Source organism: Physeter macrocephalus, chromosome 14 (genome assembly GCF_002837175.3).
Source record: "Physeter macrocephalus isolate SW-GA chromosome 14, ASM283717v5, whole genome shotgun sequence".
Lineage (NCBI taxonomy): Eukaryota > Metazoa > Chordata > Mammalia > Artiodactyla > Physeteridae > Physeter > Physeter macrocephalus.
Window position 1 is genome coordinate 132,132,340 of NC_041227.1, and position 20,588 is coordinate 132,152,927.

The 20,588-nt window shown below is 37.3% G+C and overlaps 1 protein-coding gene across 15 annotated transcripts in view; it reads right to left on the minus strand.

The window, feature by feature from the left end:
* The window catches only part of CEP112 (centrosomal protein 112), a 415,833-nt gene that overhangs the window by 381,502 nt on the left and 13,743 nt on the right, over positions 1-20,588 (minus strand). The gene's annotated exons all lie outside the window — the stretch shown is intronic.

Below are 20,588 nucleotides of genomic sequence, written 5' to 3' on the forward strand. Positions count from 1 at the left end.
CACGTGGCTTGCAGGATCTTACTTCCCTGACCAGGGATCGAACTCAGGGCCCTAGCAGTGAAAGTGAGGAGTCCTAACCACTGGACCACGAGGGAATTCTCACCTCATCATATTCTGAATGTCTGTAGGATCTGTGTGGAGCCTCCTCTTTCATTCATTCCTGACATTGCTAATTTGTGTTTTCTCTCCCATTTTTAAATTTTTAACTGTGGCAAAATACATGGAACATAAAAGTTACCATCTTAACCACTTTTAAGTGTTCAGTTCAGTGGTTGGAAGTACAATCACAGTGTTGTGCAACCACCATCACCATCCATTTCTAGCGTTTTTCCATCTTCCCAAGACTGAAACACTCTACCTATTAAACAATAACTTCCCTTTCTCCTCCTCTCCCCTCAGTCCCTGGCAAACACCATTCTACTTTCTGCCTCTATGAATTTATACTTCATATAAGTGGAATCATACAGTATTTTTCATTTTGTGACTGGCTTATCTGCCTTAGCATAATATCTTCAAGGTTCACCCATGTTGTAACATGTGTCAGAATTTCCTTCCTTTTTAAGGCTCAATAATATTCCATTGTATTATATGCCACATTTTTATGCATTCATCCACTGATGGACGCTTGGGATGCTTCCATCTTTTGGCTACTGAAAATAATGATGCTATGTACAAGGCTATACAAATATCTGTTCGGGTCCCTGTTTTCAATTATTTTGGATATATACACAGAAGTGGGATTTCTGTATGATATGGTAATTTTATTTTTAATTTTTTTGATGAACTGCTGACAGTGTTCAACCACAGCTACACTATTTTACATTCCCACCAACAGTACACACGGGTCCAACTTCTCCACATGCTTGCCAAACACTTGTTTTGTTTGTTTGCTTGTTTGTTTGTTTTATAGTAGCCATCCTAATAGACGGTATCTCATTATGGTTTTGACTTGCATTTCCAGAGTGATTACTGATCATTTTTTTGGAGAAATGTCTATTCAAGTCCTTTGCCCACTTTTTAATCAGGTTGTTTGTTTTTGCTGTTGTTGAATTGTGGGGTTCTTCACATACTCTGGATATTAATCCTTTTTCAGGTAGGTGATTTGCAAATATTTTATCCCATTCCATGGGATGCCTTTTCACTCTGCTGATTGCGTCCTTTGATGCACAAAAGTTTTTAATTTTGACATGGTCCAATTTATCTACAGCTTTTCTTGGTTGTTGCTTGTGCTTTTGGTATCATATCCAATAAATCAATGCCAAATCCATCGTCATGAAGCTTTCCCCCGATATTTTCTTTTAAGAGTTCTGTAGTTATAGCTTTTACCTTTAGGTATTTGATCCATTTTGCATTAATTTTTATATACAGTAAAAAGTAAGCGTCCAACTTCATTCTTTTGCATGTGAATATCCAGTTTTGCCACACCATTTGTTGAAAAGACTGTCCTTTCCCTATTGAATGGTCTTGGCACCCTTGTCAAAAATCATTTGACCATATATGCAAGGGCTTATTTCTGGGCTCTCTATTCTAATCTATTAGTCTATATGTCTGTCTTTATGCCAGTACCAGACTTTTTAATTAATTTATCCAATCATTAATTTGTTCACTCATTCATATTCATTTAACAAATAACTGAGTTATTAACTGTGCTCCATGGTACAGTGACAGGCCTTAGGAATATAATTGTGAGCAAGACAGAGTCTCTCTCCTCAAGAAGCTTTGTGAAGAGGAACCACAGACTGACATCAGAGCAGACTACACCCCTTCTATAGTTCGTTAAAGATCATTCCCAACAGTCTTTGCATCATCTTCATAAAACATGAAGTCATAAGAAAAAAATGCTTTATTGATTGCTACATAGAGGTACCTAAGTACCGTGGCCTCTATATCATTATTACTGACAAACTGTGGTGCCTCCCTTACCAAATTTGGTCAGTGCATTATGTGTTAACGGGCACACTCACATTTACAGTGGTGTCTGTCCTGTGTATAGAGGTTGGTTTGGGTACATTTCCTCTTTGCTTCAACAAATACCGAGTACAAAGAACATCTAGAATCTCCAAAGGTGTGTGGACTTACACATATTTTTGGTGCTCTCTCCAAGTGTTTTTAGCATCTCAGTGTAGCCAAGCAAGAAAATTATTTAATTCAAAAACTGCTAGTTATTTTTTATTTAAAATGCAAAAATATATATATGTTCTTTCATTACAAAAGGTAAATAAAACTGGCAACAGATCTAGCTTCCCACGTTTCCCAAACACCAAATGTGAAAGTGAACTGTAGGGTTGTGTACAGTTCTCTCTTTCCTTCATGTATCTTAGACTAGCATCAGCATTGATTGTCCTGCAAAACAGCCTTGTTTCCCAGAAACAGGAAGACTATTATACCTGGGTTGGGAAATCTATCCTTGCTAGATCCAAAATAATAATGATAGAAAAGTAGATTAAAAATATTTACATGGTTGTAACATTTCTGATGGGTTTTTTTTGTAGTTGTAGCTTTTACCTTTAGGTATTTGCTAAAGGTATTTGCTAAAACTGTAGCAATTTTATAGCCACTTTTTACCTCTTCTTCTTTCCACATCTCTTTAATCTCTATTATGAGGTGCTAGCTACTAGAAGGGAGGTAAGATTAAAACTGCACACTGGTGCAGAAAGCTCACTCTATCCTTTGAGGATAGCATGACACGGTTTAGATTACTGTGGCATTGTAGGAAGTTTTGAAATTAGAAAATGTTAGAATTCCAGTTTTGCTTTTCTTTTCCAAGACTGTTTTAGCTATTCAGTGTCACTTGAGATTCCATATGACTTTTAGGAAGTATTTTTCCTTTTCTGAAAAGAAAAAACAAGCCACTGGAATTTTGATAGGGATTGTATTGGGTTGGCCAAAACGTTCATTTGGTTTTCCCTTGTTACCCAACCCAATACTATTCAATATATCACTTTGGGTTGTATGGTACATCTTAACAATATTAAGTCTTCCAATCCATGAACACGTCTTTCCATTTACTGGTGTCTTTTTAAATTCCTCTCAACAGTATTTTGTAGTGTTTTTAGTGTACAAGTCCTTGGTTAAGTTTATTCCTAAGTATTTTATTCTTTTTGACACTGTTGTAAATGGAACTGTCTTAATTTCCTTTTCAGATTGTTCACTGTTAGTGTATAAAATTGTGACTGATTTTTATTTTTTGGTTTTGTATCCTGCTTTGTTGAATTTGTTTATTAGTTCTAATAGTTTTTTGTGGAATATTTAGTTTTCTGTATATAAGATCATATCATTTGTGAACAGAGATCATTTTTCTTCTTTCTTTTCAATTTCGATGACTTTTCTTTTTCTTGCCTCATTGCTCTGGTTAGGACTTCCAGTACTATGTTGAATAGAAGTGATGAGAGTGGGCATCCCTGTCTTATTACTGCTCTTAAAGGTAAAACTTTTGCTTTCACTCTTAAGTATGCTGTTAGCTGTGGGCTTTTCACATAGGGCCTTTATTACTTTGAGGTAGTTTCCTTCTATTCTTAGTTTGTCAAGTATTTTTTATCATGAAAGGGTGTTAAATTTTGTCATATGCTTTTTCTGCATCAATTGAGATGATCACGTGTTTCTTTTCCATCATTCTGTTAATGTGGTGTACTATAATGATTGTTTCATTTGTCAAATTTTCCTTGCATTCCAGGAATATATCCCACTTTGTCATGGTGTATAATCCTTTTAATGTGCTGTTGAATTGTTTGCTAGTATTTTTTTTCAGGGTTTTTTCATCAATATTCATCAGGAATATTGGTTTGTAGTTTTCTTTTCTTGTAGTGTCTTTGTCTGGCTTTGGTATCACGGTAATGCTGGCCTCATACCATGAATCTGGAAGTATTCCCTCCTCTTCAATTTTGGAAGAGTTTAAGGAGGATTGAGGTTAACTATTCTTTAAATGTTTGATAGAATTCACCAGTGAAGCAATCTGGTCCTGGGCTTTTCTTTGTTGGAAGGTTTTTGAATACTGCTTCAATCTCCTTACTAATTATAGGTCTGTTCTAGAAATAGAAATAGATTTTCTATTTCTTCATGATTCAGTCTTGGTAGACTGTGTTTCTAGGAAATTATCCACTTCATCTAGGTTACCCAATGTGTTGGTTTACAACTGCTCATTGTACTCACTTATAATGCTTTTTATTTCTGTAAAATCAGTTGTAATGTCTCTTCTTTCATGTCTGATTTCAGTTGTCGTCTTTTTTTTCTAGTGGTTTCCATGATTTTCTCTAATGTTTTCCCATTTTCTGTTTTATTTCCTTTCTTCTGCTAGCTTCAGAGTTTGTTCTTTTCCTAGTTCCTTAAGATGTAAATTTAGGTTGTTGATGTCAGATTTTTCTTTTTTAATGTAAGATTTTACAACTATAAATTCCCCTCATAGCACTGCTTTCACTGCACTCCGTAAGTTATGGTATGTTGTGTTTTCATTTTCATTTGTCTCAAGGTATTTTCTGATTTCCCTTTTGATTTCTTTTTTGACTTCTTGACTATGAATGTGTTATTTAATTTCCACATATTTATGAATTTTCCAGTTTTACTATTGATTCCTAGTTTCCCTACATTTTGATCAGAAAAGATACTCTGTATGATTTCAATCTTTTAAATATATTTAAACTGGTTTTGTGGACTATCAAATGGTTTTATCCTGGAGAATATTCCATGTGGACTTGAGAAAAATGTATTCTACTGCTGTTGGATGGCATGTTCTCTATATATCGGTTTGGTCAATTGGTCTGCAATGTTGTTCAAGTCCTCTGTTTCTTTATGATCTGGTTGTTCTAACCATCTGATGGTTCTAACCATCACTGAAGGTGTGGTACTGAAGTTTTCTTACCACTATTGTAGAGCTATTTCTCCCTCTATTCTGTTGATGTTTGACTCATATATTTAAGACTTCTGATGTTTGGTGCATGTATAACTGTTATATCTTCCTGGTTCATTGACCCTTTTATCATTATATAAGTTCATTCTTTGTCTCTTGTAACAGGTTATTACTTAATCTATTTCTTATAATACAAATCCACTCCTGCCCTCTTTTGGTTACTATCTGCATGGAATATCTTTTCCATCCTTTCACTTTCAACTTGGATGTGTCCTTAGATCTAAAGTGAGTCCCTTGTAGGTAGCATATAGTTGGATATCATTTTATCCAACTGCCTTTGTAATACTATAAAAAAATTTTAAAAAATAAGTAAATAAAAATAAAAAAATAAAAATAAAAAGTGGAGTTGTAAACCAGAATTACCATTCTACAGGTTTTTATATTTACCAATGTATTTCTCTCTTTTTATTTCATGAGTCTAACTAGAATTTATCAATTTTATTTAACTTAAAAAAAAAACCAATGTTTGCCTCCACTGACTTTGTTTTCCTGTTGCATTGATTTCCACTCTTATCTATTTTATTTCCTTCATTCTGCTTACATTGGATTCACTCAGCTCTTATTCTTCCATCTTCCAAAGGAAGAAGCTGTGACCACTGATTTTTGATTTTTCTTCTTTTCTGACACAAGCATTAAGAACTCTAAATTTCCCTCTAAGCTGCATCTCATAAATTTTGATATGCTGTATTTTCTTTATCATTTGGTTCAAAATTTTTATAAACCCTTGTGATTTCTTTCATGACAAACAGGTTATTTAGAAGTGAGTTTTTTTAATTTATAAACGTTTGATGGCTTTTCTGGATGTACAATTGTTTCTTTCTTATTAAATTCCGGTGAGATCAGAAAACATGCTCTGTGTGACGTCCATCCTTTGAGACCAACTGAATTTCTTTTATGACCCAGACATGACTTATCCGGATGAACATACCATGTGCAGTTGAAGAATGTGTAATCTGCACTTATTGGATGGGGTATTTCTTAGATGTCAACTAGGTCAAGGTAGCTCAGAGTATTGTTCAAATCTTCTATATCCTTGTTGATTCTTTGGTCATGTTGCTCCATAATTCCTAAGAAAGGGATGTTAAAATCTGCAACAGTGGCTGTAGATTTGTCTATTTCTCTCTTTAGCTCTTGTTACTTTTTGCTACATGTATTTTATTTTAAAACAGATCTTTATTGGAGTATAATTGCTTCACAACACTGTGTTAGTTTCTGTTGTACAACAAAGTGAATCAGCCATATGCATACATATATCCCCATATCTCCTCCCTCTTGCATCTCCCTCCCACCCTCCCTATCACACCCCTCTAGGTCATCGCAAAGCACCAAGCTGATCTCCCTGTGCTATGCTACTGCTTCCCACTAGCTAATTATTTTACATTCGGTAGTGTATATATGTTGATGCTGCTCTTATTTCGCCCCAGCTTCCCCCTCCCCCCGCCATGTCCTCATGTTCATTCTCTATATCTATGTCTTTATTCCTGCCCTGCCACTAGGTTCATTAGTACCATTTTTTTTTTTAGATTCCATACCTATGTGTTAGCATACGGTATTTGTCTCTTTCTGACTTACTTCACCCTGTATGACAGACTCTAGGTCCATCCACCTCACTACAAATAACTCAATTTTGTTTCTTTTTATGGCTGAGTAATATTCCATTATATATATGTGCCACATCATCTTTATCCATTCATCTGTCGATGGACATTTAGGTTGCTTCCATGTCCTGGCTATTGTAAATAGTGCTGCAATGAACACTGTGGTACATGTCTCTTTTTGAATTATGGTTTTCTCAAGATATATGCCCAGTAGTGGGATTGCTGGGTCATATGATAATTCTATTTTTAACAGAGCTGGAGGAATCAGGCTCCCCAAATTCAGACTATACTACAAAGCTACAGTAATCAAGACCATATGGTACTAGCACAAAAACAGAAATATAGATCAATGGAACAGGACAGAAAGCCCAGAGATAAACCCACTCACATATGGGCATCTAATTTACGACAAAGGAGGCAAGAACATACAATGGAGAAAAGACAGTGTCTTCAGTAAGTGGTGCTGGGAAAACTGCACAGCTACATGTAAAAGAATGAAATTAGAACAGTACCTAACACCATACACAAAAATAAACTCAAAATGGATTAAAGACCTAAATATAAGGCCAGATACTATAAAACTCTTAGAGGAAAACAAAGGAAAAGCATTCTTTGACATAAACCACAGCAAGGTCTTTTTGACCCACCTCCTAGAGTAATGGAAATAAAAATAAAAATAAACAAATGGAACCTAATAAAACTTCAAACCTTTTGCACAGCAAAGGAAACCATAAACAAGACGAAAAGACAACCCTCAGAATGGGAGAAAATATTTGCAAATGAAACAACGGACAAAGGATTAATCTCCAAAATATACAAACAGCTCATGGAGCTCAATATCAAAAAAACAAACAATCCAGTTAAAAAATGGGCGAAGACATACAGATGGCCAAAAGGCACAGGAAAAGATGCTCAACATCACTAATTATTAGAGAAATGCAAATCAAAACTACAATGAGGTATCACCTCACACTGGTCAGAATGACCATCATCAAAAAATCTAGAAACAATAAATTCTGTAAAGGGTGTGGTGAAAAGGGAACCCTCCTGTACTGTTGGTAGGAATGTAAATTGATACAACCACTATGGAGAACAGTATGGAGGTTCCTTTGCTACATGTATTTTTGAAGCTCTATTATTTGATGCATACACACTTATAACTGTTATGTCATGCTTATGAATTGACCCCTTCTATGCATCTCTGGTAATTCTCCTTGCCTTAAAGTCTATTTTATCTGATATTTAATATGGCCATTCCAGCTTTCTTATGTTTGTTGTTCCCATTACACATCTCTTTGCATCCTTTTAGTTTTAATTTACTTGTCCTTGGATGTAATGTACGTCTCTTACAGACAACATACAGTTTGTTCGCGCTTTTTTATCCAATCTAACTGCTGCCTTTAGATCAGAGTGTTGAGTCCATTTACATTTAATGTAATCACTCATATGGTTCTATTCAGTCTGCCATTTTGCTATTGGTTTTACATTTGTCCCATCTTTCTTTGTTCCTGTTCTTTCTCCCCTACCTCCTTTGACTGTGTTCATTGACTATTTCACTGTATTCCATTTTAATCCCTCTAGTTGTATTTCTTTCTAGCTGTATGCCTTTCTATTATATTTTTAGTACTTGTTCGAGGTATGTGCTAGGCTAGCAGTCCCCAACCTTCTTGGCACCAGGGACCGGTTTTGTGGAGGGTAACTTTTCCACGGACAGGGGGGTGGAAGGGGAATGGTTCAGGTGATAATGTGACCGATGGGGAGCAGCAGATGCAGCTTCGCTCGCTTGCCCGCCACTCACCTCTTGCTGTGCGGCCCAGTTCCTAACGGGCTGCGGACTGTTACCGGTCCGTAGCCTGAGGGTTGGGGACCCCTGTGCTAGGCAATATCTAATATTCCTCCCAGTTATCCCCACATCCCTTGTGTAATGCCCTTTTCTCGAGTGTGGACTGAACCTAGTGACTTACTTCTAATAACCAGAATCTGGCAAAAGTGATGGATTATCACTTCGAAAACCACCTTACGAAAAGACTCTGGCTTCCATCTTGCTCACTTCCTCTGATGGAAGCCAGCTGCCTTATTGTGGGCTGTCCTACAGAGAAGTCCAGAAACAAGTAAGTAACTGGATGAGGCCTCTGGATGACACCCATAGAAGACTGAGGGCCCCAAACCAAGAGCCCACATATAACTGAATCCTATTAAACACATAAGTGAGAACAGAAATGGATTATCCCCTCAGCTAAACGACCACAGTCTCAGCCAATACTTTGATTTCAGCTTTATAAGAGAATCTGAGCCAGAAAACTCAGCTATGATCATGAAATAAATGTTTGCTGTTTTAAGCTGCTAAGATTTGGAATAATTTGTTACACAGCAATAGATAACTGATAATGATTTGGGTACATGGAAGTGAGGTGCTGCCTAAAAATTTGGAAGTGTCTTTTGAACCAGGTAGTGGTCAGATTCTAGAAGGATTTTCAGTAGTGTGCCAGAGAAACACAAAATTGACTTGAACAGGCTGTTAGCAGAAATCTGGAATTTGAGGACATTGCGAGTAAGGGCTCAAAACGAAGTGAGAAATCCTTTTTATACAGTGGTAGAAAGCCACACCATCATCTTCAATAACATGAAAAATAGAAAACGTGCCTAATGAATTAGGTGAGTGCTATAGCTAAGTAGATTTCCAAGCAAAGTATGTCTTGCTGCTTACAGTAAAATGCAAGAGGAGAGTAATAAGTTAAGTGAAGGACAATTCAAGAAAAAGGAACTGGGGCTTCATGGTTTTAAAAATTCTCAGTCTCTACAGAAGGCAAAATATGAGGAATTAAGAAATGGCACCCAAGCTAAGTTTGCGCACTGCCTAGAGATTAAGCCAACAGTATAAATCAAAAACCTTTTGTTAAGATCAAAAAGATCAGGGCTTCCCTGGTGGCACAGTGGTTAAGAATCAGCCTGCCGGGCTTCCCTGGTGGCACAGTGGTTGAGAGTACGCCTGCCGATGCAGGGCACACGGGTTCGTGCCCCGGTCCGGGAGGATCCCACATGCCACAGAGCGGCTGGGCCCGTGAGCCATGGCCGCTGGGCCTGCGCGTCCGGAGCCTGTGCTCCGCAACGGGAGAGGTCACAACAGTGAGAGGCCCGTGATCCCACATGCCACAGAGCAACTAAGCCCATGCACCATAACTACTGAGCCTGCGCTCTACAGCCTGCGAGCCACAACTACTGAAGCCTGTGCACCTAGATCCCGTGCTCCACAACAAGAGAAGCCACCGCAACGAGAAGCCCGTGCACTGCAACGAAGAGTAGCCCTGGCTCGCCGCAACTAGAGAAAGCCCTCACACAGCAACGAAGACCCAATGCAGCCAAAAATAAAAGAAATAAAAGAAATAAATTTATTTTTAAAAAAATAAAAGATCAAAAAGATCAAAGGTGGTACATCAGAGTACATTCACACATAAAGACCTTTAAAAAGATTAAGGGTGTGCATCTCAAACAACAGGGCTTCTGAAAATCTTAAGGACACTGTCCTTCAATCTTCTGAGAAGTAACCCAACCTAAAAAGAGATTAGTATATGTGGCTTTTGTCTAATGGAGTGAACACACATAGGATTCATAGGAGGTCTACAAAGGTATTGAGAAAATTATATCAGCAAAATCACTGCCCTTGGACTGAAAGGGACAGAGTACAAAATGAAAAGGGACCATTGGACCCCCAAAATTCTTCTGGAAGGAAGCAGACTAAGAAAACTACTCACCTGCAAACACAAACTACCCAACCGCAAACACATACTATTTTTCATGAAAAAGAAAGGATAACTCAGAAGATGGAATCAAAAACCTAGTGGGAGAAGCCAAGAGACATGGAGTATTATACCCAGATCTTGAGCCCTAATTAATTCCAACATTTGCCCAACTGGATTTCAGAATTACTATGGACTTCTTTGTATCTCCTATTATTCTCCTTTTTAGAAATGTCTATAGTAATTATTGTATGTTGGGCATGTGGGGAGCAGTTAACTATTGGAATAGACATTTCTCCAGAGACACAAATGGCCAGTGAGCATGTGAAAAGATGCTCAGTATCATTAGTCATTAGGAAAAATGCGAGTTAAAACCACAATGAGATACCACTAACACGCTCATTACAATGGCCAAAATCTAAAACACAGAAAACACCAAGAGTTGAGGATGTGAAGAAACTGGAACACTCATATTGCTAATGGGGATGTCAAATGGTAGTATTTTGGAAAATGGTTTGATTCCCCAAAAAAGTTAAAAATACACTTACCACACAACCCACTGCTAGATATCTACACAAAAGAAATGGAAAACACATGTCCAAACAAAAATATGTATATGAATGTCCACAGCAGCATTATTCAGAATAATTAAAAACTGGTAACAATCCAAATATCTATTAACTAGTCAGTGGATAAACAAATGTAATATACTCATCTATGAAATACCACTCAGGAATAAAAAGGAATGAATTACTGATACATGCCACATGAACTTCAAAAACAATAACCAGATGCATAAGACTACATAATTCATGATTCCACTCATATGAAACTTCTAGAAAAGGCAAAACTATAGTGACAGAGAGCAGAGCATTGCTTGCCTGGGTTTTGGAGTAATTCCATATTATAAAGATATTAATTCTTCCCAAATTGATCTACAGACTCAATGCATTCTCAATCAAAATCTCAACAGGGGCATGTGTGTGTGTGTGTTATTAAAACTGGCAAGATAATTCTAGAATTTATATGGGAATGCAAAGGACCAAAAAGAGTCAAGGCAGTCTTAAAGAAGAAGAAACCTGGAGTGCATGCACTACACTACCAAAAATCAAGACTTATTTTAAAACCACAGTAACTAAGACAGTGTAGTATTAGTACACAAGACAAAGAGACCATCGGAGGAGACAAGGGTCCAGAAACCCAAACAAGTAAGATTTTCTGGTTTACAATAATGGTGTCAACTGTAGTAGTGGGGAAAAATAGCTTTTTTAAATGATACTGGGTCAAATGGCTATCATTTATCCACAGGAGGGGTGCGGGGATGACCCCTACATCACTTCATACATAAGAATCAACTCCAGATATAGCACATATCCAAATGAGAAAGGTAAAATACAGAAGCTTCTAGAAGGTATCCCCATGATCTTGAGACAGGCAAGGTAAGAAATCTTAAACAGGACACAAGCAAAAAAGAATATCAGAGATGACTGACTAAAAATAATTATATTATAATTAAATATTGTTCAACAGAACATACCAGTGAACGTGGGAGAAGACATTTACCATACATGTATCAAACAATTTGTTTCCAGAATATACAAAGAGTTGCAACAAATCAATGGAGAAAAGACTGACAAACCATTTTTATTAAAATGGGAACAAACAGGAACTTCACAAAAGAAGATACCTAAATGGTCAACAAGCATAGAAAAGTGTGCTCAATATCATTAGTCATGAGGGAAAATGCAAATTAAAACTCACATGCACCAGACAAGAATTGCTAAAGCTAAAAGAAACTGACCAACCAAGTACTGGTAAAGATGAGGAGCCACAGACTTTGAAAGTCTTACTGGTGGAAGTGTAAATTGCTATAACCATTTTGGAAAACTCTTTGGCAGTATCTACTGTAATTACACTTCCAAGTCAACACAGTATACATATGTGCACTAGAAGATGTGAGAAAGAATGTTCACAGGATTATTTGTAATAGCTAAAAGCTGGGAAAACCCCAAACATTCAACAATGGCAGAATGGACATAAAAATGTGATATATTCACACAGTAATAAAATAAAAAGAACAATCCACTGCTAAATGCAACAGCATGGATCAATCTCACTACATAATGTTGAACAAAAGAAGCTGGAAAAAAGTGAAAATACTTTATGAACCAAAAACTAATCTATGTTGATATAATGCAGAATAGTGGTCACCTTTTGCGGGGACGATAAATGACTGGGAGGGAGCGAGAGAGAGGTTTCTGGAGAGCTGGTCATGTTCTCTATCTTGATCTAAGCAAAGAAATGATCAACACAAAATACAGAGCGCTGGCCTTTAGGACAAGGGGGAGGAGGCACGGCCGAAGGTCTCCTGGAGTAGCGATGTGCTCTTTCTTGGCTGAGTTAGCAGCACAAGGATGTTTATTTTCTAACTGCTCTTTAAACTGTACCCGTCATTTTCATACACTTTTTACATATATGCTATGTTCCATAGAGGTAAAACTTTTTAAGAGTAATACAACTACTGCCTTATAAATCAGAAAACTAAAATGAGAACTAACTTTAGATTTCACATCTTTGCATTCATCTGAGCAGCAAGTAATACTGTTACATACCATCTGCAGAATAGTTTACTTACAGTATTGCTAAATATCAATGAAACATAAAAATAATTAGCAACAATTAATACCGCAGTAAAGTATCAAATAACACTGAAAATAAGAAAATGAAAATAACTTCCACGGATCCACAACATATTTATTTTAATATTTCAAAGGGAACTTTATTAGGAATAAAAAGAAAAACAAAACTAAATTTTAAGTAAATGAGAAGCTTGACAAAACCAAAAAATGACCAGCGATTCATAAACATTTTAAGACTTCGTATTTTTCCCCAGTTCCTACTTTAAAATAACACATTTGATTTTAAAATTAAAAACCAGCTTTAAAAGTCACTCATTTAAATCAACGTTTATTAATATATCTCTGGTTTAATAGTATCAACACTCAAGAGAGTATTTTAATTCCCTTTAAGTTTTGCAACACATATAAGCTTACTGTCGTCCTTTTCTGTTTAAAAGAACAATCAGAACTAAACTGTTCAATATTATGATCTCACAAAAAGAAACTTGCTTGTGAAACAAAGAGATACTTATTACAAAGCCCCAATCGTTAAAAAATTTTAAAAAGAAGTGACTAAATTTGTCAAAAATCTGACTCAATGAAAAAAAAAAGCCTAAAAGAAATGCAAGGCCATTATTTTCAAAGCTATTCCATCTCAGTTACAAATTGTTGTCACTTGGCCTTGCCTTGGTAAATACCTAAGAATGATATTTAATTATTAGCACATCACTGTTGAAAATTAATGAGCAGCTAAGTGGTCCCATGAGTGTGTGAAACATACTGTTCTATTGAGGATCCTAAGAAAGTTTCCATCCCTTGTTTATGAAGCAGTCTTACCCCTAGAGCTCAAGGTTAAACGTCTACCTAACAAGTGTCCATTCTGGCAAAAAGACCAAGTTAATCATATTTGTTCCTCACTAAACGCTCCCTCCAAACACAATGATGAAAAAGATTGACTCTTCTTTCACTAATTTAAGAAAAATGATTAATTTTTCTTTCTTCCAAAAAGACGTGTTGGGGAGAGGTCCTCTTAACCCTTAGACTGACCAACAGGAAGCCACTAGATACTGATCACGGGCAATCCTCACCCAAGAAGGGAGATACCCACGAAGTGCAGTAAGCACACAGCACAGGTCTCTCCCGGGGGCAGAGGCAGTTTAGATGCACCAACACCCACCTAGACAGCAGCTCTCCACCTGGCAGGAAGACCCAGGTCTAGAACTCCAAGCCCCACTTGGTAGCCCCTGATCACATATGGCTACTTGAACTAATTAAAACCCAAAATTCAATTCCTCAGCCACAGCAGCCACACTGCAAGTGCTCAGCAGTCCCATGTGAACAGTGGCTGCGACACTGGACAGCACAGCTGCAGAACATTCCCACCACTGCGGGATGTTCTATTATACCGCTGCAGAATACATGCAGTATACGTATGGAACGAAGATATGTAATGTACTACTGCAGAATGTATCTTTGCCTAATCAACAGGGCAATTCTTAAATAAAATGAATGTACTTTTTGTGAATAATACTTAAGGATGCTTTACTACGTGTAACCCTAAGCATAATTATTTATGCCAATGGACATAAAGAAACCCTAGGAAGGAAAGGTAATGATAAGCTCCCCCATAAATTCATCCAACAATTTAGAAGCAGGGGCTATTTATAGGTCAGTGCCATTTACATACAGAAATGGAGTTTAACAAATTTAAAAGAGTCTATCTACTATAGTTGTTTGAGTATACAGACTAAAAATTAAATCAACATTTTTAAAGTGAAAAATGTTTTTTCACACAGATCAACCTATTCAACCGTAAGTACATTTTTTCATTATACTTGGTCACCATCTGCTGGCGATGTCCTTAAACTGCACCAGCACATGAAACGCTGGCTGTACTGGGAGACATTTTTAAAGGACAGTCTCAGCTCTTCGCCACAATGCATTCCTGGAAAACCACATCATAAAGAGGCTCCTTGTAAAGCAAATCATATTTTCCATAAGGGCTGGACTATAATTAGAGTCTTCATTCCAAACTAAAATCTGGCATCAAATAACCCATGGAAAGATCTCATTAAAGAAAGATGCAGAAATTATAGTCCTCTATACTCATTTAAAATAGGATAATTATTCTCCAAGTCCATTCTTAAAGGTATGAACATATTTGTTATTTGAAGGACACAACATAAATCAAAAGATAAAACTTTAATTTATATAAAGTTAACCTAAATCTAATATGGTAAAAGTAATATATAATAAATAATAATTCTGCTTACATGCTCCTAGAATTCTTAAGCAATCTGGATGATGACTCTTTATAAAGTGGCATCTGAGGAAATGTAAACAACTGCTGCCTTCTTTTTCAGCAGTGAAGTTCTCTAAAATAAGCAGCATTGGGCTTCCTTGGTGGCGCAGTGGTTGAGAGCCCGCCTGCCGATGCAGGGGACGCGGGTTCGTGCCCCGGTCCGGGAAGATCCCACATGCCGCGGAGCGGCTGGGCCCGTGAGCCATGGCCGCTGAGCCTGCGCGTCCGGAGCCTGTGCTCCGCAACGGGAGAGGCCACAGCAGTGAGAGGCCCGCGTACCACAAAAAAAAAAAAAAAAAAATAAGCAGCATTGTCTCTCCTCCACCGTGAAGCAGTGTTTAAAGGTCGGCATTGATTCCACATCTCTCTTCTTTGCTTTATCCTAACTCATAACTCTTAACCAAAGTTCCCAGTAGAAATAATAAGAGGTATTACATCATTCTTTTTCATCTTCCCCTATCCCAGAACCTAACTACACTCTGGTGATAAGCTACCAGACCACATCATACTTGACTGAAAAGTTATAAAAATAATTACAAGCCACGAAAAAGAAGCTTCAAAACATTTTTCACAGAACAGGAGGACAAGAATAAAACCTATTATCTTTGTGTCTGTCTTTGGGATAATGCACAGAAAAAAGCACATAGAGACAAGAACTGAAGTCTAATGTCACTTAGGCAGCTTCTAATACACGCTGTGATAAAATGTTTAAAAACAGGGCCAGTCACACTGTGTTCCCTCTATCCTGGAAAAGGGGGCTTGCTGAGTTATCTAAATAAAAACTGATTCAAAGCCTCTTTTATTTTATTTTTTTATTTCTTTGGCCACGCTGCGTGGCTTTCAAGAGCTCAGCTTCCTGACCAGGGATTGAACCCGGGTCCCCGGCAGTGGACGCACTGCGTCCTAACCACTGGACCACCACGGAACTCCCAGAAGCCTCTTCTAAAATACTATTACCTTTCTTTATTCTTAGAGTGTGCAGGATTCATACTTACAATCAGAACTTTTCTGTATAACCATTTTCTTTCTCTCAGGAACACAGAATGACTTTTAGGAACTGAAAATAATTAATGACCAGTGGATCTTAAGACAATACCCTTTGGGAAGATTAGATAATGAGAGAAGCAAAAGAGCAGTCACTCTAACAAGCAAGCCCCTGTGTGGCCTGTTAAAGTAACTATCCCCGCAGCACTGATGATGGCGTTAGCAACAGCCAACACTTTCACAGGTCCCGTGTCAGAGGCTCAACGTGCAGTATTCACTTCACCCACACGACTCTGACGTTAATACTACCCCCATCTCCAACTTACAGGTGACGAAACTGGGGTTTAGAGAAAGTAAGTAACTTGCCTGAGGACACATGGTTGTCAAGTGTCAGAAGTGATATTTGAGCAAAGGCAAACTGCCTCATTTCAGCTCAACCTAGAAATAACCAAGAACAAAGGTACAGCCGCCCAAGATTGCTAACACAGCTCAAGTGCAGAAAAAATGGATTATAGTGAAGTTTCCATATTTGCTGCATAAAGTACTCATGCCTACATGGAACACCAGAAAGAATATGGGGTCTGGAATCACAAAGACCTAGATTCCAATACTGAATCCATCACTGGGAAAGTTTATTGACCTTACTGAAGCTGTTACCTCATCAATAAATACAAAGGGCAATTTTGTCAACCTCACAGAATTACAGAGAGGATGAAATCAGATAACTTACAAAAGATTTCTAGAAGAGTATTTAGCATACAGTAGGTGCTCCATAAACGTACAACTTGCCTCACTTGGTTCCTATTTTAACCAACTAGAAATACAAGTGAAATCCAAAAACAATGAAATTGTTTACTGGGAAAATTTCATTCTTATGTTTAAATCTGTATATTTGCTATATAATGGTTAGATTTATTAACGTGCATCACTATTGTAAATAGTGTGTATGCCCAAGCATTTTAATAAGATAGTATTTTGGAAGGCAACTTGACACTATCTATCAAAAAAATGTGTGATTATTAAAAATAACATAGACATGTGTACAAAAAATTTTTGAACTTTTCACACCAGATTACTCCCACTCCCTAAAGGTAAAACAGTTTCGTACGTAGCACCCAGAAATATTCCATGCACGTGTACCCATACGTGTCCATATATCCTCTTTAAAATACACACACACACACACACACACACACAAATGGAAGCTTTCTACTTTTATGTACTTCTTTTGAACTTTATATATCTTAAGAGATCATTCCATACTAGCCCATATATTTTTGTTACCATTGCACAAGATGTTGAACCTACTAATAATCCCACCAACAGCTCACCCACTGAACGTTTTACTGTGCCCAGCTATAGCATCAGTAATAGCCCAAGCACACACAGGCGCGTGATGATGTATGTACCAGGATGTTAACTAAGGCGTTCTTTATAACACTAAAGAATCAAAAGCAACGAGACGGGTAAGTTACAGTAAATCTACGCTATGGATTATTATATGTGATGAAAAAGATTACACAGGTTACATGACACAGGATTAAGACACAGTTAAGTGACAAAAGAACACTACATGTAGTACAAGCCAACTTAAAATTTTTAATTACAAACGAGTGGGTATGTGTGTACTATGGAATGATACACACCAAATCGTTGATGCCAACTCTCTCTCGTGAGGGAAGTAAAGTAAGAACATGGAGAGAAGGACTCTTTTTACTTTTCATAGTTCTACATTGAGATTTTTACAAAGAGCATGTATCATATATAGACTGTATAATTTTCTAAAATGAGGATAAAAACTATATCAGTCATCTGTTGCTGCATAACCAATTACCACAGACATAACAGCTTTAAACAACACATACATTTTCTCATAGTCTCTGTGGGTCAGAAGTGCAGGTGCAGCCGAGCTGCGTCCTCTGCTTAAGGCCATACAAGGCTTCAGTCAGGGTTTGCCCAGAGCTGGGTTCTCGTCCGGAGACTCAATGAGGGAAGAATCTGCCTCCCCATTGTCACGGTTTGTCAGCAGCTTCCGTTCCTTCTGGATACGGGATTCACGGCAGCCTGCTTCTTCAAGCCAGCAAGGAAAAGACGGCAAGCCTCCAGAGCCAGTCTGCCAGCAGGGCAGAGGTCTTATGTACCGTAATGTATTCATGGAAGTGACAGCCCATCACCACTGCCATATTCTATTGGTTAGAAGCCACTCACAGGTCCTGCCCACACTCAAGGAGGAGGGACTGTACAAGGCTGTCAACACCGAGAGCAGGATCTCGGGGCCACCTGAAACTCTGTGTACCACAAAGACAATTAGGATCTTTACCATCTCTCAGTGGTAAGCACCTGAAAGATGACCGGGAAGTAATTTATATGGATGTATCTCATGGTTGTCTAAATGAAATTAACCAAACTCTACAGGGAGGAGATCTATGTCTATAGTCTCATTAGTAACATTTTGTAAAACCATGCTCCAAATTCAAATATAATTCAAGTATTTCACTGTCAAGAAAAGAAGCAGCTATTTGACATTAAATACAATAAAAGATCTCTAATAAAATGGCAAGGCAATTTGGAAAGTGGGTTTTCTAAAATAAACCATGGGTAATAACATAAGCTTACACCAAGAACTATGAAAAAGGAAAGCAAAGGATAAAACCAGGACAGGACTAGTTATGTGTTGAAACTGTCTGAAGTGAATTGCTAAGTTTACTAGTGTGCAATGTGTATTTGGTGGAAAAAAGCATGATAATAAGCCTGATAGAATATGACCTCATAATACTTCTAATGTGTCTAGAATGAGGCTACATGCCATATCCTACTGGAAGAATAAAGGTAAAGGAAAGGTGCCATCTCTATTGAATAGGGAGTCCTAACAAAGAGGCTTCAAAAGGACTCTGCATCTTTAATAATATAAAAAGGCTAGGACACAAACAGCATAATCTAAAATGCCATTAGAAATACTTCACATACAAAAAGGTCTAAGTAAAGCAGGCTTTTATAAAGTGATCAAAAAAGAAACACTAAGGGGGAAAATCTTTTAAGATTAAAGAGGATGTTCAAAGGACAAGTTGAAGTGGTTGTAACATTTATGAGACAGCATTAAACTTCAGTTCTAAGTAACAATAAATTATTCACTACAAAAACATACATGTGTCAAATATTATAAGCCTCTTAAACTTTTTAAACAATTTCTTGCAGAACGGAGGAGATGTATTAGGTCAACACGAGCAGATTCTAACTTTTTCAGCAGCACAGTATGACCACTCAGAGCAAAGGAACAACTTCAGAAAAAAATATGAAGACAGACCATCAATAGATTCCACCTCCACTACTGATCTGATCTCACACATTTTGTATTTGGTCTTAAATCAATTGTACTGCCTTTAGATGAAGTAAATGTCAGTTTTATTTTTAAGTGCCTTCATGTACGTAAAATTACAAATATCTGTTAATTAAGGTACATGCAAATTAAAATTTTTAAGTAGATCAAGTTAAATTAAGAGAAGCATGTAAGTAAAGATACCCCTGAGAAGTTTTGTTTTTGCAGCCCTACTTGGCCTTGCTTGGCCTTAGTGAAATTCTAACACTTGACTAGAAAGAGACTTGCCTTTTCCAGTTCCTTCATTGCCTTTACTAATTGCATTGTTAAAAATATAAAAAGGTTAGGACACAAACAGGGCATCTCTGTAGCCTATAACCATACATCTCTTAACTTCTTCTAAAATTTATCCTTCCCTCAACTTTTTCTAACAGTACTTTTTGCAAATCCTTGTGAGCCATTCTCTCTGCCACAATATGCCTCTCTCAAAGGGGTTGTGTCCAGAATAAAGTCAATGTGTGGCAGTGCCTAACAGCCCATTCACGGACTCGTGTACGCACTCACCGAAAACTAACACTCATGCCGTTCGTCACAGGTGCCCGCCCGGGGCCAGGCACTGGAAATACCGTGCAGACAGGAAGAACACTGTCCCTGACTCAGTCTCTGTAACGAGACTACAATCTCCTTACACCCCCACTTACTGCTACACAGCTAACAAAAATTCCACAATCACACCTCTTCTGCTTCTAAATCTCCTAGGAAGGCAAAAATTAGTATTTAACACCATTTGCTATGGATTCATCTATTCATTCCTTTTCACTCTTCTGAAACATGTCCTTAATTATATCACCTCTTCCTGTTCCATATTAATTTGTTTCCCCTTTCTAATAAAAAAATTTCATATGGACTGGATCTCTTGCTTTCTGTTCACCTGTTCTTTTCCACCATAATACCTGAGGTCTGAAAAACATAACCAGACTATATCAACTATGAAGACATTTCAAATTAATAATAAGATTTCTGTATCTTTTAAGGAATAAACCAAAAAAAAATTATAGCAGAAAAGATTACATTGTTAACCTAATCAAATTCCAAAAATTAAAATTACCAAGAGAATGGTGAGGAGTGAT